The sequence below is a fragment of the Aquila chrysaetos genome, chromosome 9, assembly GCF_900496995.4.
Source record: "Aquila chrysaetos chrysaetos chromosome 9, bAquChr1.4, whole genome shotgun sequence".
Classification (NCBI taxonomy): Eukaryota; Metazoa; Chordata; class Aves; order Accipitriformes; family Accipitridae; genus Aquila; species Aquila chrysaetos.
The window spans coordinates 28209095-28226167 of NC_044012.1; the positions used below are offsets into that span (position 1 = coordinate 28209095).

The 17073-nt window shown below is 40.1% G+C and overlaps 1 long non-coding RNA gene across 1 annotated transcript; it reads right to left on the reverse strand.

Moving 5' to 3' along the window:
* Positions 1–444: 444 nt before the first annotated feature.
* On the reverse strand, positions 445–15392 carry LOC121233530. Its single transcript, XR_005933170.1, has 3 exons — positions 14738–15392; positions 2484–2886; positions 445–1072 (listed from the first exon to the last, which is right to left on the reverse strand). It is a non-coding gene; the product is annotated as an uncharacterized LOC121233530 (long non-coding RNA).
* Positions 15393–17073: the final 1681 nt, after the last annotated feature.

Consider the following 17073-nt stretch of genomic DNA (forward strand, 5'->3'; position numbering starts at 1 on the left):
TTGAGCCAGAACTTACATTCTGATATTTATGACAGTTATTATGCTTTATGGAGGAGGAAACAGCACATGATCCATCACAGAATCTGCTAGGACAAATTGCTCATTTGAAATTTATTCACAAAACAAATTAGAAGAGCAACTTCACGTGATTTCACTGTTTTACATCACATAGTTACAGCATTTCTAAACTAGTGTGGAGTGTACTAAAACAAGTTGTGCTGCTTCACAAAAACATGGTCCCACTGGAATTCAGTAGGGTTTCTTTTGCTCTTAAACATTAATCAGGCACTTAAAAGCTTCAGTAGACTTGTAAATTCAAACCTCTGACAATTTATGTAGTCTTATCATTTCCGATATCCACGATATGTGAAAATAAATCCTTCAGTTTAATAGTTGTCACTGAGAAAGATATGTGTTAATCTAGACCACACAAGGGGAATAATATCATGTTAGCCATGTAGCCTTTATTAAGAGGTTGAAATTAACTTCTCAAGATCTTTTTAAGCTTCTAAACATAAAGTAGTTAGTGTAGCTTACAGATGTGGAAGAGAAATATTTTGGTATCATAACCAAAGCAGTCTTCTCCTCTGTGAACTGCAACACATTCTATAATATTGCATCGACAATTCAAAACCAATTCTGTCTCTCCCCTTTTCTCATCCAATGTTTCTTTTTAGATGTTTCAATAAATTCTTTCATTGTCTATCCCATAAAATGAGAAATAGATCATTATGGAAGAGCTCCTAACATAAAAAGTTAATGCATTAGACTAGCTGTGGTACAAAAATTATTTGAGATACATTTATGTGTGATGTTCTGATGAATTATCTAGTTGTTTACAACTGCTAGGACTTCTCTCAGTATTAAAACATTGGCAATGTGCATGAACACAAGAAACTGTTCATGGGGCATATTCATCCTTTATGCAGTTAAATGAAGTTCTCAAATCACAAAAAGATTTGGCTGTTATGTAGTCTTTAAATTACGCAATAGTAACGAAAACCACAACACCATGTCTCTCATACTTTGCTCTGTTTCAGAATAATCTCAGCTTGCAAAGCAGATCAGTTTTCTGTAACACAGATAACCAGGGTTCACACAGACTTTTCATTTAGAAGGCCACAAAAGAAACATAAAGAGACCAAATATCTTTTCCTTAAACATCATGTTTACAGACGGCTATGTTACCTCAAAGTGCTATGAAAATTACTTTCTCTAAAACTATCTTCCATTTATTTTTCTTTTTTTTTTTCTGAAAACAATCTTGTAGCTTAATCCTTATAGTAATTTTTTCAAGTTTTGATTTTTTCTAATGAGTATCAACACATGAAAACTCTAAATAGTTTAAGGAAAGTCAGTATTTGCTACAGTTGCACTTGATCCAACATCCCACTTTTTTTTCCAACAAGCAAATGAGTTCAACCAAGTTTCTTTCAAGAGCCATACAGAAGGAGAAAGTATAGATTCTGCTCTGTCTGCTAACAAGTCGGTGAAGGAGCTGCTACCAATTTGAAAACTATATAGGCTCTGCTGTGCCAATTTTGAACTGGGGAAGAAAAATAGCCCTTCATGTTTCAATATTTAGGTCCACTTTTTCTCCTTTGCAAAGCAGATCCATTGTCTTGGGAGACTGACGAGAATTACCTGGAACAAACATTATTTTTGCATAGGATCTGTTTGTTAGCTGAGAAAACAGTCACTATATCACTATAATAATATTACATGATTTTATCAACACATTTCTGTCTCAAGGGCCCCAGTTCTATTTTATATTCTAGTAACACATTATCTATCTAATTCCTGTCTCTGACTTAGAGATGAGCAGCATAGAATTTCTTCAATGTCTACTTATCACACAAGGAAGCCAACAAACCTCTTTTCCACAGTCACAAGCAGTTTTCAAAGACGTGACACTTCGCTCCAGTCATCAACTGACCCTGAACAAGTTGGAAAATACAAAAGGATCAATAAATGTGAGAAAGACCTTTGGTATTAGGGAACTGGTGCAGCTTTCTTCCACACTGATTCAAAAAGAACACTGTTTGACTGCTGCTCATACTGATAATCCACAAATTATTTGCTACTCTTTTTAGCCAAAGGGTGAAGGCAGTACCATCAGCAACTTCATAATATACCCTGAAACATAAATCAGCTATAACAGCTACAAGCCTGAGGAAACAGCATCAATGATTAACACAGCTGTAACATGGAAGGCATGGTAAGCGGCAGTTGTATAAGGCTCTAGTAATTTATCAGGGCTCTCTTTCAAATGCTGACTTTTTCCATGACTTGGATTTTGCCTATTATTATGAGATCATTACATCACCTACCACACAAGCGTAACTTTGAAATAAAAGCTGCTAGACAATATACAAAACAAAGCTACACAAGCGAGGGAAGTACATGGTGATTTCACAGGCAATCTGGAATTGGGCACCTGACTTTAATTCCTGACTTTGAAAACCTCTCTCCAAATGATTTACCATCTTTCACTAAGAACCAGCAGCAGTTCTCTCCTGGGCCTCATGCTTTTCTTTAGTCATCCAAAGCCCATGGAGCTGCACTGCAAGCTTGAAGACCAGTATGCCAGCCTCATGTCCTGTTTCTGTCACCTAGTTTTTATGTACCATTTCTCACTAATTAAAAGGCCCAGTGATTACTTGTCACACATCATACTTGAGTTAGCACATCCAAGCATTATTTTTGCAGCACTACATTTGCCTGGATTACCTGTTGAACCCTCCAGATGATATACTACACCCTTCTTGAAAAGCAGTACAACTGGTGAGAGTCTACAGGAAGTCCAAGAGGGTGCTCAATGATGTACAAAAGTCTGACTTCAAAGTATAAATTGAAAAACAGCTGCTTAACCTGGAAAGGGCAATACTGAAGTTTAAACTCTGAAAGGTAGCTATAAAGAAAAACTTTTGTGTACATCCACTGCACACAGGACACAGAATAATGGGGCTTAAATTACAACCTGAAAAACTTAGGGTACATAGCAATCTTTGCAACAGTAGTAATAATTACAGGAAATGTTTAAGAATAAATCAGACAAGCATTTGTCAAGAACAGTACAGAAAGTTGATCATTCACCTTTAGAATGAGAGCAACACTAGACTATCTTTAAAGGTTCTTTGTTGTGGAACATTTTTAGCTAATGGTCACAAGAGCATTCCAGACGCCTTTAGAAGGCCTTGAACAGAATAAACAGAAGACAAAAATAAGAAAGATACCAATTAGAAAAACACAGGTGCGCATTCCACGATAAAGAGAACTTGGCACAAACAACCTCACTTCGGCAGTTTATCTTGACCAATTAGACTGAGACAAGTCTTGTATGTTTTAGTTAGTATAACCAATTATGTTTTATGTTTATGCGCGTGTACAGTGTTGATATAACCAATCATTAAGTGCAACTGGGCGCGTGGACAGTGCGTGAATAATGCGTGCAACCAATAGTAAAATAGCTAAACGCATGTACAGATGTAACTAATGTATAAAATGATGTCTGATGCTCTAGTAAAGTGGACTTCACCTGATCGCATTGGTCTGTGTGTGCTGTCCTGTGCCTCCGCAATTGGCGCCCGAACAGGGACCCTCGGATCGGTGTTGAATTCTTCGACGAGAGCCGACGGAGAGAGGGAGCGGAGAAGCCGGCCAAAATTATCCCTGCTGCCCCGGCAGGATGACCAGCTGAGCTGGGGCTGACAAAGACCGCGCGCGCGGCGGAATAGGGGAATCTTACCCTGGTGGATCTCGCCCTAATCAGGTGAGCGGTCGGAGAAGGAGATGGGGTTGGACAAAGAGCAAGAAGCGGTCCTAAACCTCCTTCAACATATTCTCTCTAAGAGAGGGTTGAAATGTGATAACTCCATTATAAAGGAGTTACTTTTATGGGCTTGGGAGAGAGAACTTATTCCGAGTATAAATGTTGCATTTGAAGTAGCGACTTGGGACGATGTAGGCAAGGCGCTGTGGGACACTATTAGCGCCGGGGGAGATAAGACAAAGGAAGCAATCAAATACACAAGGCACTGGAAGGTAGTTCGGGATGTGCTGCAGGCAATGAGGGTGGAACGGCAGGCAGCCACTGCTGTCTGCACGGCTGTGACCCCTTCTGATGCCTCCATGTCAGCCACATCAGCCTATCCCACTGCAGTTAGAGGAACATTTTCTACGCAGCTGTCTCTACCCCCCCGAGCATCCATTTCTGCTAGTGCTGAGACGTCTGTACAGACACAGCCTTTGCCTATACCCAGCCGGGTCGCTGGCGCTGAAAGTATCCCCCTGCCTGTTACTCCACGAGAGACGGAGGAGTTAGGGGGGGCCGTTTCTCGTCCGATTGATTCGGACGAGGCAGACTCGGAAGTGATTAATGTGGATAGAGAGATTGTAGAAGCTATCGGAACCTCCCTATGGGATGAAATTAGTGACAGGTCTAAAGAAGTTAAAGGTCTTGCAACTTTATGGAAATTAATTAAGACAACTCTACAAGAAATGAAAGCAGATCGTAAAGCGTCTGCGTCTGCTTTTGCTGCGCTCTCTCCAACCACAAGCGAAGGGGAAACGCGGGGAGAAAAACATAATGCAGCGAGAGAAACTTTTGGCTTTCCCGGAGCTTGTCTGCCGGCTCCTGTGCCCTTGAATTCTGCTCCACTCCCTGGGACTGCCGATATTAATCAGCCATCTGACAGTTCCCAAGCCTCCCTAACCGTACACTTAAAGGAAATCCTACAGAATCAGGAAGCGAGTAAAAATCTGCCTAGGAAAAAACAGCCCCCAGATATCGCCGCTCAACATGAACAAATTATACCTAGCATATACCCTCCGTTGCCTTCGTCTACGCCTGGGTCGCCTCAAGAGCACGAAGAGGGCCGGAGCTCACTTCGCAGCAGTTGCAGTCAGTAATAGAAAAGCTGGCACAACTGGAGGCTGCTGTGAAGCGAGAAAAACCACCAGCCGTATCCTTTGATGCACCCCTTTTACCTGCGCGGGGAATTATTCGTGATGCCTTAATTGAGGGAGAAATCATAGCAGCTCCCACAGCGTTTCCGGTTATTGCTGGGGCTGGGGGTAGACCTAATCAATGGGTTCTATTTGATTGGAAAATCATAAAAGAAACAAAAGTTACAATTGCTCAGTATGGTTTAAAATCTCCTTTTACACAAGCAGTTTTGTCCCATACATTTTCTGGGTCAACTTTAACTCCACATGACTCGCGAATGCTTGCTAAAACCTTGTTGTCGACATGGAAATTCATTTATGCTGTGCTGGTGCATTTACAGCCGGCAGAGAAAATCATATCAATACAACCTGATACTGCTTTTGAGGAGGCAGTTTGTAAGCAGACCGTTAACGAGCAGGATTCTGATTCCGATAATAATTCTTTTGTATCAGGCAGGGTGGACTCTGAAAAAGAGCCGGATTTATATCCCTCATTACCTCCACCGCTGCCTGCCACGGCCGCCCCGCCGCTGCCTCCCGCGGCCTCTGCGCGGCTGCGGCCACTGCCGTGCCGCCGCCGTCCCCCACCCCCCACCCCAATCGCCTGGTACTCCCTCTCCAGGGTTTGCTGAACTTAAAACAGAACCTAACTTTACTACACTACCTGTATCTCCTTTTCCTGCTAATCCCTCTAACTCTATGCCTCTGTCTAATCCGTGACGATTCACTTAATGATTTGGGAAAAAATACACATAGCTTGATGCAACGCTGTCGAGAAAAAGCTCTACAGCAAGGAGATACCATGTTTACTTTTCTTGTTGTATGCACACCTGCCTCAAGTAATGCAAGAACCTCAAGAGTTAGAGTTGTTAGGATCAGTCATCGTGAATGCCTGTGTGATGTTTAATTACACCTATAACACCACTCGAAAGGGTCAGAATGTAAATGCTATTTTCCCTGTATATAGAAATGCTACAGCTTGGTGTAACTATATCTATTCCAGAATATCACGCTCTTTTTTCTATTCCAGCTGCTTTACCTACGGGGATGTTTTTAATTTGTGGAGATAGAGCGTGGGAGAGGAATTCCATTGAAACTTAACGGGAGGCCATGTAGCCTCGGACGACTTGCGTTACTAACACCCGATATCAATATGATTCACAGTAAAAGGCTCACGATAACTGACACAGGTTTAACTGGATGGCTAACAAGTTTTGGAATTACAGGATTGTTGAAAGATTTGCTTATACATAACTTAGTTATTTTAATTGTAATATTAGCAGTTGTAATGATTGTACCACGTATCATAAAATAGTTGAACGTATGATTGCAAAAGCATTTCATGTAACTTGGCTTGCATAAAAATAATTAAAAAAAAAAAAAAAAAGAGAGGGAGAAAGAGACAGAAAGAAAAACAAAAATTAATGAAAACAAATGGCTGGAGAGGGGGAAGAGAGATGCGGTTGCGGAACACACAGACATGGCAGCTGAAGAGTGAGAACATCTAAGAGAAATAACCCTGCAGACACCAAGGTCAGTGCAGAAGGAGGGGGAGGAGATGCTCCAGGCGCCGGAGCAGAGATTCCCCTGCAGCCCGTGGTGAAGACCATGGTGAGACAGGTCGTTCCCCTGCGGTCTATGGAGGTCCACACTGGAGCAGTGTGCTCCTGAAGGACTGCACGCTGGGGAGGGGACCCATGCTGAAGATCTTCGTGGAGGACTGTCTCCCGTGGGAGAGATCCCACGCTGGAACAGGGGAAGAGTGCGATGAGTGCTGCCACTGAGGAGGATGAAGTGACAGAGATAATGTGTGATGAACTAACAGCAAAACCTCATTTCCCGTTCCCCTGTCCAGCTGTGGAGAAGAGAGTGATAGGATAGCTATGGTAGGTGACTGGTGTCCAGCCAGGATCAACCCATCACATAGACAAAATGCATTATAACATAGAATGAAATTACATTGCAATTGGGAATTTCAAAATTCAAAAAAAAGGGCTCTGTGTAACTCCTTTACAAGGGAATGAAAGTGTATATATGAAATTAGCAGAATAAAGTGTTTTTCAAAGAATTGTCTAATACTGTTGAATGCTTAAATCCAAAAATATGATTTGAAGGTTTAAATTTGTGTATCTGAATTTATATTGCTATTGGAGAATTATTAATCATTTGTGCGTTTGCAGCAATCAGAATCACCTGAGGAGCAGTACGAGGATTGCGTCAGTTCGAAGCTAGAGTCCTCGCTGCCTTCCTCGTGAATCTGATGTTCCTAAACAAAAAAGGGGGAGATGTGGGAGCAGCTCGGAACACCTGGCATTTGTTTTCAAGAGTGACCGTTAGAATTTGTCGTGCTCCATGTTTGCCAAGCCTTGAAGAACTAGTTTTACAAGGTCAGGTTGGAGGATGGCCTTGTGTAGGCCTGGGAAGATGTGGCTGAAGACAGTCACGAGTATGTCTATGGAGTGTTTTTATTTTTAACTGTTCTGAGGACTGGCAAACATCCCAGCTGGGTCATATATGCCCTCCTGTGCTAGTAGTATTGGCTGTGAGTCGTTAGTACTTTCTGGATCTTTGTTGAAACATATATAAGTTGGATTCTTTTGTGAAATAAAGGGGAATCTTGCAAAAAAAAAAAAAAAAAAAAAGTGGGGAAACAGTGTGGGGTAAACGTCCAGATGCCCAGAAGTTATCAGATTATTGACAAGACATGGAACGACACAAGAAGGTATTAGGTGCGCCACCGTTGGTGGAAACACTTTGCTGCCTCATCGCAATATGTGCGGTGGTACAGCCAGCATAACCATTACACCGAATTAACCCAAGGCAAAATATGTGGATAACCTGGGCCACCCAGACAGGACAACAGTCTTTTTGCCTCTCAATGAGTACACCCTCAGATCCATTTCGAACATGTTTGGTGGGAGTGCCATATTTGTATCTGCCAGATTTTCGAGCATGGGTTTCTGATGGCAGTGCTTTGAATGAAACAAAGATCAATGAGACCTGTTACAGCTTGTATTCGTCGCACATCCCACAGCAGCATTGTCAAAATCTTACAGGGGTAGCAACTGCAAAGATTATCAATTCTCTTAATGTTACATTGCCCTGGGATCCGCAAGAGCTTGATTTAGTAGGATCAACATATGGTAATAAGTCGTGTATATTTGGCAGGAGGGTTTAGCACAGGAATTAATTATTATTGGCAACACAATATGTCGGGGTGGACAAATGTATCTAGTCCAAGCTCTTGGTATAAGTTTATAGATAGTAGGGATTATTGTGTAGGAGCCGTGGGAGCAGAAACCCAGGGGAGTAAGATATTTATAGGTACTAATTATACCGCCAAGGCTTTACCAAGCGGATATTTTTTGATATGCGGTGATCGTGCTTGGCACGGCATCCTAGTGAGATCTTTTGGCGGACCATGTTACTTGGGTAAGCTTACATTGTTTGCACCCTCTATTATTCAGTTACTGAATTTAACAGACAATCAAAGACACAAGGGATCTATAGAAAATCTTGGGCCTGATTGTAACGATAACGTACGACTGTTGGGCAAGGCCACAAGAGTGCTGCTATCTCTTTTTACACCAGGGGCTGCAGCGGGTAATGCGTTACGGGAGTTGCAACGTTTAGCATGTTGGACGTCGAAGCAATTAAATCTTACATCTAGTGTTAGAAATGATCTCTTAGAAGACACAGAAAACATAAGGCATGCTATTTTACAAAATAGGGCGGCTATAGATTTTTTATTGTTAGCACAAGGACATGGCTGTGAGGATTTTGAAGGAATGTGCTGTATGAACATATTAGGTCATTCGAAGTCTATACATGAAAAGTTGCAGCAGTTGAAAGATAACATGAATAAAGTGGTAGTAGAGAAGAACCCCTTGGATGAATCGTTTGGGTCATTAGGGATAACAGGTTGGTTTAAAGAATTATGTCGCATGGGTATTGTTGTAGTTATCGTGATTTTAAGCTATTGTAATAATTTTACCTTGTTTGGTTAGCTTGTTGAGGAAAATGGCATCCCAAGTTATTAGTCAAGTCTGGATTGCTCATAAACAAAAGAAGGGAATTGTGGGAGATTTCATGGAAAGCAGGGGACATTTCTTTGAACCCAATTATTTAGAGTTAAGTACGCCGCAGTCAACGTGAGTGGACCGGAGTACGTGACAGCTACAATATGAACGGACCTTTGAACCACCAGAGAAACAACGGACATGAGGAACTTGGACAGTGGAGCAATTAATAAACAAGATAACAGAACTGCAGAGGCAAGAAGGAGCTGCAAGGGTTTCAACGCAATTAAGAAAGCTGCCATTTTGGCTTAGAACATTTAGCTACGGGATGGGGACTTAGGAGTTGGTTTGTATCTTTGTTAAAAATAGGGGTTTCTTTTATTCTTGTGTATTTTATTAGGTATAATGTTGCTTTTACTGTGTTTTAAATAATTGTATTCATAGGTCTTTGCAAAGGGCTGAGTTCACAGGCCCACGATGGACTCCCGCTCAATTTGTACGACCATCATCATCTGGAACACCCTAGATGGTGCGACAATGTGAATACCACCTCAGCCAAAAACTAACGTGTAGGTCACCTTGACCAACATAACAGGTCAAGATTCTCTGTGCACTGCAACCGCATCACAAAGCCCATGAACCAATAGACAGGATGGCCATGACTCGCGCGGCGCGCCTGGCCAGCGACCGCATGTGCCATAGGCTCCCTATGTTTCAACTGAGGCAAATTTTAGCACCCGCTGGCCACGTGTGCTGAAATCTGTTCCTCTGCAAATGTATAAATACCGGGATTTTCCGAAGAGCATCGGGTTGGTGTACGGCAAGGCCATCGTTGCCTCTGTGGGGACGCCCACGTAAAGCTGACACCTACCGATTGCTGGGCTGAGTTCGCGGATGGTGGCGTCTAGATCTGTTAATGCTCTTTTTAAAGAAAAAGGGGGAAATGTTGTGGAACATTTTTAGCTAATGGTCACAAGAGCATTCCAGACGCCTTTAGAAGGCCTTGAACAGAATAAACAGAAGACAAAAATAAGAAAGATACCAATTAGAAAAACACAGGTGCGCATTCCACGATAAAGAGAACTTGGCACAAACAACCTCACTTCGGCAGTTTATCTTGACCAATTAGACTGAGACAAGTCTTGTATGTTTTAGTTAGTATAACCAATTATGTTTTATGTTTATGCGCGTGTACAGTGTTGATATAACCAATCATTAAGTGCAACTGGGCGCGTGGACAGTGCGTGAATAATGCGTGCAACCAATAGTAAAATAGCTAAACGCATGTACAGATGTAACTAATGTATAAAATGATGTCTGATGCTCTAGTAAAGTGGACTTCACCTGATCACATTGGTCTGTGTGTGCTGTCCTGTGCCTCCGCAGTTCTTCTTTCCCCATTGCTGTCCCTCTGTGTATGTCCACCCTCACCAAACACAAGCATCGTCCCCAGCTGTGCACTTATATATGCATATGCACGTCTACATATGCAAATGTATTTCTTTGTTATACACAGTTGAAGGAGATTACTCATAGGTAAGCCAATTTACATAAACAGCATTTGAAAGTTAAACACCTGAGCTTATTGCAAAACATTAACCCAACAGAACACCGGGAGCGGTATGTAAATCCTTATTCCAAAACTGTGGTCTCTTAAATCTTACGAAAACCATTTCTAATATAAAGCCTAACTCGTCTATTTTCTGACATTCCCCTTCTCTATCATCAGGTACTTATTAGGTAGTAAAACTGACTGGGGGCAAACACCATAACTAGCAAAATAGCTGACTTCTGTAGCAGTTGCATATTACATCTGAATATATGTTAGTTTAGTAGGTATATAGGAAGATACACATTCATAAATGCACAAGAACTGAAAGGAGTAATCTGTAACTGGTAGACTAAGAACTCTGCAATAGCATGCAATGTAGATCAACATGCATCTACAGAGAAGTACAGAAACATTCTTCTGGATTAAAAAAAAATATGCAGCAATGGTAGAAAAAGGTACTTGGAACGTGTCACTTGCAATCCACTGAAACAATGTCTGCAACAGCAGTAAGAACATTGGCAAACTACCTTCTCTGTTCCACAGTGCCTTGAAACCAATATGCATTGTCTGTTACCAGTTGCCATTAGCAAACAAAGGCATTATGATCAGCAGCAATGTGTACGACACCAAAAATGAAACTTTTAAATACGTCACATACAAGATACTCATTCTCAGTACAGTCTACAAGGTTACACAATTGTAAAATAACTTGGGAGAATGAGAATCCTGAAGTCTGCCTTGGGTTAAATAAGTTTTAAAATTGCATTTTGTTTTGGGTTTTTTTCCAAGTATTTTAGAAATAAAAGAATCTTGGTGAAGTGATTCTTACACACTGCACAGACACGCACAGCATTTCTCCCACTGTGACAGGAGTATAAAAATACCCTTATCTATATGTTAGACAGAGTAACCAAGGTCACAGGAGAATCTGTACTTTTCCACTGATTAAAAGGAACGGGCCAGGTGCTTTGTGCCTCCTATGCAGCCGGAGCATGCAGTTGCCTGGTAACTTGTTCTGAGCTACTGTATTTTAATCACACATATACGTAGGAATACCAAGCTGACCACTTAGGTTTATCAGCCAAAATAGTTTACAGCAACACAATAGTTTATAGCAATTCAGGAAGTTTAACATTGAATTTAGTGGAATTTAGGTACATGCTTATATGGTTTGATGAACAGAACTTTTATAAATGAAAAGGAAACAATAGAAGTTAGTTATATATGACTTTAGAGCATACAAAAGGTATAGTCTACAAACCAAATATCAATTATTAGCAATATTTACCTGTTCAAAGGGCATCATGTAATGTCTCAGACTCAACAAGCATAAACTGACAGACCGTTATGATTTGAAAATTTTATAGAAGTTCTAATAGTGTACCCAAAACTGAGGTGTTTCAGTGTTCAGGCTCGACTCATTGTCTCCAGTAAACACGTATCTTAATTCTAACACAGGATAAAAACCAATTTATAAGTTTCCTCTTGTAAAAATGAAACTGTTCCAATTACACTGTTCACTCGTATTTAAGATATTAAATAGTGCAAATAAGAAGTAACTTTAACCAATCCCTCCCACCCAGCTACAAACCATGACCATATACAGTCCTTGCCGACTACACAAGACCCTGTTTCATTCCAGCCATATCATTAGCATAAGCTGTGCAAACCCATTTAAATCAACAGGTTTTTCAGGCATAAAAGCAGAATCCAACAGCAGTTAAACCACGTCTTACAACTGACAATGTAATACTTCTGTCACTGATGACAGCACCGTAACAAAAAAGAATGGGTCTTTATTGTCCTTAATAAAGTTGAGGGGCTGCAAGAAACCAGTGAAGTTACGAGCATGGATTCTTTAATGTCACTATCAGCATAATTTCCAGATCAAAGATCCAGCCTCCTGTTAAGATGATCAAATACAATTTTGATTTCAGATGACAAGTCATCACAACACTATGTTAGGTAGAGTATAAAATCTTATCAGCAGATTCTCAGCTAGTTTAAGTCAATGTATTCTGCTGCAGTCAATGAAACCAAACACACTACCATATGAAAGAAATCTTTCAGTGTGCCTCAGACCTGGAAAACTATCTTGAAAAATGTCCATAACTTCTAACACAAATTCTCTGCATTTCCCATGATCTCTCGACATAGAGCAGTAGTAAGACCCTAACATTTACTTTCAATATATTTCTTGCATAACATTAATTTTTATTTTAATTTAAAAAGGGGCAACTAATAAATAAGATTTTCGTAGCTACTCACAAAAATCAATAAGCAAATACATTTGTTCCAAGATTTAAATTACCTGTATAATTTAAAGACTACCAAAGTTCTGTAAAATAAAACAGATACATTTACCTACTAATGTAGGAAACTACAGACAAACTTCAGGAAATGACCAAAGGTGCAGAGCATAGGCTAATAGGCTAAGGTAGAAAAATAAAAAAAAACCCAGGAGTTCTACGGAAAAATAAGTGAGAAACCCACAGCATTGGCAGACAACAGACTTTTTATCCCCACTTCCTCCACCCATTCTTCTTCTTTCTCCACCCCCCCTTTTTTTTAAAAGGAGATAATTTTTCCATTGTGAAACATATTGTCAGGTATGTAGTGGAGGCCAAAAGTTTGAGTTCAGGAGATGATTAGCCGAATTGTAAGACATTTGCCAACACAACTGCTATAGAAAGGATCTGCATCATGATGAAATGCAAACAGCTACTCTGATAACGACACATTATTATTCACTAAATTTGCCTTTTACCCTGTTGTATAGTTACTAATGTTGAAAAGAGTCACTGCTGTGCAAGAAACTAAACTTACAGCAGTTTATGCTTTGAGAGAACTGTGGCCCATCAGCTCATGGCTGTGAAGTCTTACATGTTTCAGTTGCACGCCAAAAAGTTCTGAGGTGGACTGCTGACTGTATTCAATAGTCACAGCTGATGTAGGAGCATATGATAAACTTTACTTATTCGCCTTTAACCAATGCTCCAAATATTTTAAAGTCATTCTTAAAGTAGGTTACTGGTTTGATTACCCTTCACACAAAATCCTCCTTCAAATGTAGGTTTCTATTCAGATTTAAGGCATGAGCAGAAATCAAACCTGCATAATCACTGAAATAATTGCGTATTTTTCAATAAACTTTAGCAGCATCAGAATTCATCCTCAAGTATCATTCATAAAGCAAAAGCTTCATTCTTCAAAACTTTTTTTAGCAAATGTTAGTAATGCTGCACCACAGTCTCTCACACCCAGTCACACATGTTCTTCCTGAGACTTTTATGCAACTTAGTATTTTAAAAATCACCTTCCTAACTGTGTACTTGATACTGGTTCTCCCCTTTTTAAAATCTGATGATAAGGAAAAGCTGCAAGTACTACAAAACCAGGCAGACTTGCTTGCTCTTGCCAAAGAGAAAAAGGTTAAGCATTATTAAAAAATAAGACTATTGCCTATCTTTAAGTATCCATAAAGCTATGAACATGAACTGTATGGTGGCTCATTAGCATCAATATTTGAACACAGGCATGCAAAATGTCCCTTCAGTTAAATTCCAAACTCTATGAATTAATTGCTGGGCAATTCCCCAAGAATAAAACATCTATTAAAAGCCAACAGTAAGCTAGAAATCTCTTTCCATTTCATATGGTAAAAAAACCACAGTGAATCCTGAAGAAAGAAATAGATATTAGACAGGGAAAGCCTATATAGTTATAGGGCAAGTAATAAAACTTTTAGTGTTTTGATTTCTTTTTTTATTTATGTCATCAGAATAGTTAGACAAACATGGAAACATTTGCAACAGCAATACTCGGGTCACTCTAGAATCTTGGTAACACTGAAATACAGGTCAGCAAAAACTAATGATGTGGGGAGGGCACTTTAGGTCTTATTATTTTCATACACACATGTATCTATATACACACACACTCCACAACTCCAAAGAGCTATCTTAACTATGTCTGCAAGTAAACTGAAATAGTAGGCAGAAAGGAACCATATCCATACTAAGACAGTTAGCCGTGTCGGAAAACTGAAGATCACTGCAACCAGTGCCATCTTAAAGAAGAAAACAAACAACCAAAAAACCTGAAAGGAACCATCACTGTGCATGTCATAAGCATGGAGTTATTTTAACCTGATGACTATCCTGCATTATTAAGTTTTATGTATTTTTAAAGTCTAAGGTTATTATTTTATATGACTTACTTGTAGTGGCAGCCTAAGTAGCATTCTGGAGAACACCACAGTGTCCACAACTTCTACAGGACAGTGCAGTATGATTAAGCACTAGATTTCTAGGGGAGGAAAAACAAAAACCACCACCACTCATTTATTCAATTAAAAAGCTTATTACCAGCACTTCCAAAGCAAAAGGCTACAGGAATACTGAATGCAAAGTAAACCAGACCCATCTGGAATACTTTGACTTCTCAGCTCCAAGTTACACATCTTTCCTTTCGTATTTTAACAGATAACAGCATTTGGATGCACAGAAACTGTCTTTACAGTGATGTCTGCAGACCTCTGAGTCATGAGTTAAAATCTCTTCCTAAAATAGAACAGTCTTAGCACTTCCTCGGAAAGGAGTGAAAAATCCACAACCAGGGAAGGAGAAAGTGAGGCAGTACCAAGGTTTTTTTCCAGAGATAACAAAATCCTGAGAGAACAAGATGTTTGTGCTGTCAGAATAAAAATCCCCAAAGAAACAAAATTGTTTACCCTTCCCTTTGAAAAGTTGCTTTTGAGTCAAGATCTGCTCTTTTTCTCTCCCAAGCATGAAACCTCTCTTCAGCTTAAGACTGTTTTCAAAATACTGAATGCAGTAGAAATTTAGTGCACACACTGGAACCTGTATAGAAACTTATTAAAAAAAAAACCCAACCAACACAATAGGACTACAGTAGCTAGAAATCTTTTAAGTATTCTGATGAAAAGACTCAATTTATTTCTAGGAAATAAAGCGTTTGGGGCCAAAGCCAACACATGATGTTCATGTAAGGTTAAAAAAAAAATATTTAATTGATGTATTGAAAAAAGCTAGAGAAGGAAATGGGGACAGAAATGAAAAACCATTCAGGGACTCAGTGGTATAGACTGTCACCATGCAATCTAAATATTATAATTGCAGATCATGTAGTCAGAACAAGTGAGTCAAAAGTAGCACACGCCCTGGGAGAGGGGAGGGAGTCTCTTTCCCCTTTAATAGGCTCAAGTAAGAAGTTCTCACTGTATTTCAAGCCAAGACCCAGCTAGCAGAAGGCAGCTTTTCTGTCAGATAAAGCAAGGCAAAAGGATCAAGTACAGCAACTTCCTTGCAGTCTCTTGCTCCTGAGCGCCCTTCTTCAACTCTTCTTTCTTCTTCTAGTGATGGGAAGGTAAAGCATGTTCTGTTCCTGTGAGCCCATACTGCTTGTCCCTATAGTAACAGCAGGCACCTGTGATTCCTCTCCAAAGACATTTACACATAGAAATCAGTTGAGTAGTGTGTTACAGACACATAAGCTGCAGTGGACATGATTTAGAATCGGGGGGGGGGGGGGGGGGTTGTCCATCATGACAAAATAAAACCAGCAATTTCTTACTTTATAGAAATTCTCCTAAAGTAGTAGTTGCCCCCAATAGCTGTCAAGTTTTTGTATCACAGGAGAACAAATGCAGCCAAAAGAATGTTTTCTCTAAAATGACTACTCCGAACTACACAGGCAGGCAGGCACGGGCAGGTCCCAATTTAATTAAGTATATAGACACAGCACCACTTGCAAGTGGAGTCACCACTGACAGGAATGAGAAGTTTTAACACCAACCTTCCCACCCTGCCTCCCTGGACACGAACGAGGTCTGGTCTGTGTGTCCTCACTCACCAAATACCACTACAGTGCTTTTACTATAAGAAAGTACATCTGACAAGCAAAAGAAGTCCAAGAGAGCTGAACCTCAAGGCCAGCAGAACCAAAGGCTGCCGAGCATCAAACAGATGCATCCACTTTGAAGAGCTTTCAGAATTCTACAGCACTCTACCACATGGTTTCTGGTGACACAGCCTGAAGCAGTATTTAAACAGATGATCCAGCTTAGTATCTGCCTGTACCGCAAAGAATAGCAATCTCTTCGCTCACAACTTGGGTTTTACATAGACTTGGGCCATAAGCAAATGCAACAGATGTAGAAAAACTGAAGAGTGACAGCAACTGGAACATAACTATTATTTTTCCACTCCATCAACCAGTTATAAAACTATCTAACTCATGCACTTACATAACAGAACACAGTAACTAACAAAAAGAAAGCCTTTTATTCAGAACAAATTAGTGCGTCTTTACAAGAAAGTCAGGATTTCAACTTACAAAATCAGCATTACCATTAGCGATGCACCTTTCCTGAAGGGGAAATCCTTCTCTTTTATCAAATGTCAACTGCAAGAGTCTGTAAACAAAATAAACAACCTACACCAAAACACACCCACACCCATACCCCAAAAGCTCTATTTAGATTACATATATATATATATAAAAATGTCTTTACAGATGACAACTGTATCAATT